Consider the following 5,595-nt stretch of genomic DNA (forward strand, 5'->3'; position numbering starts at 1 on the left):
TATCTTCAAATGGTTTGCTAAAGGACAGCTTACCATCCTTCTTTTGGACAATATAATCATCCTGTCATGCATCCAAATACAATAACTTTAAATATATACATATATCATATATGTACAAAATAAGCAATTTATGTATACTTTTGCTTACAATCTTATTCACTGTTTGCTTCAACTCATCGCCAACAAATTCCCCTGCTTTGTTGAGCCGCCCTCTCTTCCAGAGGATGGCTCTGTTTATCTCATCGTCATCACATAAAACACTGGACTGTAAGAAAAAACCCACATGAAGTCAACGTACTCAACACCAACTATGACAACCATAATTAGGAATTTAATGTTATCTAAATACTTACTATTTCTTCAGACAAACCCGCATATCCTTTTCGAGAAAGACGATAAGGGTATAAGTTTGCCTTGCTTCTTTGACTTTGTAGTTCACTTTTCCTCTACAAAGTGATAGATGAATTATAACCACATATATCAACTAGAGTTTAAAAAGACCACTTTAAACAACTTACTATAAAGTCTTCAGACATCCGATTAATCACAAAACTACTCCAATCTTCACGTGAAATGCAATGCCCTTGAGGTACCTTGTTGAGAAGTTTCGGATTATTTCTATTTGGTTGGATGAATGTCCTGGTGAGGTGAGTTTTATACTGACGCCACTTGGTGTTTGCAGAGCTCAAACACCCATTCCTCCATTTTGGGTCCAGTTGGTATGTCAACTACACAAACAAATATCCTAAGTAAATAAATAAAGGAAAATAAAAAAATGCATCACATTAGAAAGTATCATGTTACTTACATTGACGGATTCCCATATCATGTTCTCAACTTCATTCGGCACTTGCTTCCAAGAGTGGTAATTAATATTAACTTTTTCCCGAGCAAGTACACCAATAAAACTCTACAATTCAGAAGCCTTTTGGCCAACTGGCTGTCCATACTCATTAAATTTCACACTTAGTTTGACTCCCTGAACCCTTCGAACAACAAGCTTATTCAATTGTGTACGACTTCTTTTTGATCTTGTAGTTTGGGTCGTCCCCTCTGATCCTATGTCCTGGCTATCCTCAGCACCCTCTTTTTGATCTTGTTGTTTGTCTTTTGCATTTGTGTGTGAATACTTATCATCATCACGTGCTGATTTGGCCTTTTTTCTAGTGTTCACAGTGTCCAAAACCTAGTCATAACAGTGGGAATTTGAAATAGAGCAGAGCATATCATTCAAAATCACAACAAAGTAAACATTCGTATATTTTAAAAAAACTACTACCAAACAATGAACCAAAGTTACCAAACTAAAAATTCTCATTGTCAACCCAAATCCCATCACAATCTCCACGAATACAGGGTGGTTCATTGTCATCAGTTTCGTCAATATCCATTGATGGCATCCCTGTTGTGAAGCATTGGTAGTGGATTGAAGGATCTCCCAACTTATCATCAGTGATGTATTCAAAATACTCTCTATTTGTAGTTGAAAGTACAATAGACCATGTGGGATCTTGAGGGTCTTCTACATAAAATACTTGCTTCGCTTGAGTGCCCAAGATAAATGGGTCGGATCTGAATCCCATTCTCTTAAGATTTACCTAGGTGAAACCATTATCATCTACACTAATACCAGTATTATTCTCTACCCAATCACACTTAAACATTGGAACTCGAAAATCATGGTAATTGAGCTCCCAAATTTCTTGTATCACACCATAATACATCATGTCTGTTATAATTGGATTCTTATCCTTTGAACTTGCTACTTGCATTGTTTGTGCGAGCAAGCTTACACTCGAGTTTTGAACAACACGTGCATTATCACGTTCTTTCGTGTAATAAGTGACCCCATCGATCATATAACTAGAGTATTTTAGCACTTGCTTGCTAGGTCCATTCGCCAACAGCTTCACTTTTTCTGATAATTGATTGGAGGAAGATGATGTTGTATTTGTAACCTACAATTCATCATAAGGAGGTTTAATTATTAAAATTCTTAAATTTCTTGTTTAATATTTATGGTACTTACATGTTCATGGAACCAAGAAATAAAACTTCTGTGGTGCTTATCTTGTAACCACTTTGCACCTTTAATAGGAAATTTTTGCTTCAAATGTGTCATATGTTCCCTAATCAAAAAATATTGAAGAGATTAATAAGATATTTTTGTTAACAATTTCATGAGATTATTACTGAACTAGAGGGCTTACACAATGTAAGGATCAACCTCAGCGTCATTTTCCAATACATAACGATGTGCTTGTTCCCACTCATTGTGACAACACAAGTGCACCTTGGCACCTGACAAGGACTTAGTGAGTATTGTTTCACGATGCTTTGATGGAATCCCTATCGTGTTCATATTAGATAGAAATTCTGAGCAAAACTCTATAGCTTCTTCAGCAATATAACATTCAGCCATGCATCCTTCTGGTCGATTTCTATTCCGCTCATAACCTTTCAATGTTCTCATATATCTCTCAAATGGAAACATCCATCTATACCAAACTGGTCCACACAACTTGACCTCACGCACGAGATGGACTGTTAAGTGAACCATGATATCAAAAAATGAAGGTGGAAAATACTTTTCAAACAGACACAACGTTGTCACAATTTCTATTTGTACATTATCCAACTTTGAGGCATCTATTACTTTGTTACGTAACACATTGAATAAGAAACAAAACCTTGTGATAGCATTTCTGACATGCTTGGGTAGAACACCACGGATGACAATTGGAAGCAAATGTTGCATTAAGGTGTGGTAGTCATGTGATTTAAGACCAACTAGTTTTAGGTCCTTCATTGAGACAAGGTTTTTGATGTTGGAGGAGTAACCCATAGGAACCTTAATTCCAAACAATGAATTACAAAGTCTTCTTTTCTCATCCTTGCTTAATGTATAACATGCTGGGGGCAAAAATGTGCTTTTCTCCCCTTTTTGTGGTGCTAATTCTCCCCTAATTTTCATATCCACTAGGTCGTTTCTTGCTGCAATTCCATCTTTTGTCTTTCCTAACAAATCAAGTAATGTACCAATCAAATTTTTGCAAACGTTTTTCTCTATGTGCATCACATCAAGAACATGTCGAACATGCAGATCTTTCCAATACTCAAGTTCAAAGAATATCGATTTCTTTTTCCAGCAGGAATTACCATCCTTTTCCTTTGATTGAAGATTTGCTCTCATTTTTCCCCATCGGCATGTAATTCCTTCTACTTTTTTTAAAACTTCAACGTCGCTTAGTGGTTTTGCGGCCATAGTAAAGTCTTGTGTCCCATCAAATGCCTTCTTCTGCCTTCGATAAGAATGATCTCTATGAAGAAACCGTCTATGACCAATAAATGACATTTTTTACTATGCTTCAACCTTTTTGCACAAGTTTTCTCCCCACAGATAGGGCATGCTTGATATCCTTTTACAGTGCATCCTGCCATGTTTCCATATGCCGGAAAATTATTAATTGTCCACAATAGGACAGCTCTAAGCAAGAATCTTTCTTCTCGATATGCATCATATGCTTCAACACCAACTTCCCATAATTCTTTTAAATCGTCAATCAAAGGCGCCAAGTACACATCAATGTCATTTCCCGGCTGTTTAGGACCAGAAATCAACAACGTGAGCATCATATATTTTCTCTTCATACACAACTATGGAGGAAGGTTATAGGTGATCATTATAACTGGCCAACAACTATATGTGGAACTCATCAAACTATGAGGATTGATCCCATCAGCTGCTATGGCGAACCTTAGATTTCTTGTCTCAGAAGCAAAATCTGGCCAATTATGATCCACAAGTCTCCAACAAGGTGCATCAGCTGGATGTTGCATATAGGCATCACATACTCTTTTATTAGCATGCCAAGTTAACTCCTTAGATATTTCCTTGCTCCGAAACATTCTTTGAAATCTAGGAATAGGAGAAAAATACCATAAAATCTTTGCAGCGACTCCTTCAATTATCCTAGAATTCTTAGCCAACTTCCACCTTGACAACCCACAAGTAGGACAATCGGTAAAATCCTCATACTCCTTCCAGTATAAGACACAATCATTAGGGCAAGCATGTATTTTCTTATAAGTCATCCCCATTGCACATAAGTTTTTCTTTGCATCATATAAAGATAAAGGCAATTCATTGTCAACGGGAAGCATTTCTCCAAACAACACAAGTAGTTCAGTAAAACTATTATCACTCCAGCTGTATTTCGCTTTCAAGTTATATAATTGCACAATTGCAGATAACTTTGTAAATTTAGTACACCCAGTATACAGAGGTTTCTCAGCATCCTCAATGCATCATTCTCTTTCTTTAAATCTCCTAATACAGATTCTTCCCCATGTCATATCCATTTTTTGTATGTTAAGTCTATACCATTACAGTAAACATGTGCCCTTATGCTGTTAATATTATTGTTCCGTAGATTGCCACATTTCGTACAAGGACAAGGTATACTAGTAGGATTAGTAGCATGTTGCAGCGCAAATTGCAAGAAAGATTCTAGTCCATGTTCAAACTCATGTGATAATCTATCCTTTGCCATCCATGCCTTGTCCATTTAGTTGTACTAATGAATCTAAAATCAATCAACAATATCAAGACAATTACAACAATGAGCCATATTACATACTATTTCTTATTTTCCGAATCAACAATTAACTTAGTATGACAAACAAAATCATAATTAAACTATGAGTCATTCATGAATCATCACCTAAACCCTAACCCGTATTAGGAACTATTCAGATCGATTCAGAAATTCACAAAATCATAATTAACTTGTTCATGAATCGATTTAACAAGAATGTTAAAAGAAAATACTCACTTAATGATCAAAGCCTTTAAATTGTATATGTAGTGCGTCTAATAAGCCCAACACACTAATCCTGTGGAAACAACAACAACAAAAAGAGGTAAATTTCTAAACCAGAAACCATGACATATCAGTGAAAAGAATTAGCATAGACATAAAAGAAACTTGATAGTTCACGGATTACCTAAAACCAACTTAGCAACAGGAACTAACAACTCCTCAATCTATCAAACAAAAATGATAAAATCAACTCAAGGTAGTATTTGAGGAAATTCATCAAACACTTTGCATGCATCAATCAATTAATACTTGCAAACAAGAGATCATGAAGATGAAACTATCGAAGATGAGGATGAACTTCAGTAGCGACGATGGATAAAGGAAAAATTACCGGAATGTGAAGAAGGACTCCGGCAGTGGCAGTGAATGCTGGACTGGAGATGGACGAAGGAAAAACTACCGGAATGCGAAGAAGGCCTCCTCTTCTCACCCAAAGGGAGGAGTTGGAGGAGATGCGGTGTGGTTGGACGGAGAAGCAAGGGCGTTGTGTCTCGATCCTGATCGAGAGAGGAAGGGGCGTCGATCTAGGAGGGGGAAGAGGGAGATGAGGCTGAGAGAGATGGTTGGAGGTTTAGGTTTAGGTTTAGGCTGAGAGAGATGGTCGGAGGAATGGGCGCGATATTAGTTTAGGTTTGGAGGGAACGAAGTGTTGCAAATTTTGGCTGGTGGGAAAATTAATTTTTTTTTTTGTTCATTAACATCGGGTTTTAAA

At 36.8% G+C, this 5,595-nt stretch overlaps 1 long non-coding RNA gene across 1 annotated transcript; it reads right to left on the reverse strand.

The window, feature by feature from the left end:
* Window positions 1-398: 398 nt before the first annotated feature.
* LOC122032931 lies at window positions 399-912 on the reverse strand. The gene is made up of 3 exons (XR_006126251.1): window positions 809-912; window positions 519-728; window positions 399-446 (listed from the first exon to the last, which is right to left on the reverse strand). It is a non-coding gene; the product is annotated as an uncharacterized LOC122032931 (long non-coding RNA).
* Between the last annotated feature and the right edge of the window lie 4,683 nt (window positions 913-5,595).

This window comes from Zingiber officinale, chromosome 11A (assembly GCF_018446385.1).
Source record: "Zingiber officinale cultivar Zhangliang chromosome 11A, Zo_v1.1, whole genome shotgun sequence".
Classification (NCBI taxonomy): Eukaryota; Viridiplantae; Streptophyta; class Magnoliopsida; order Zingiberales; family Zingiberaceae; genus Zingiber; species Zingiber officinale.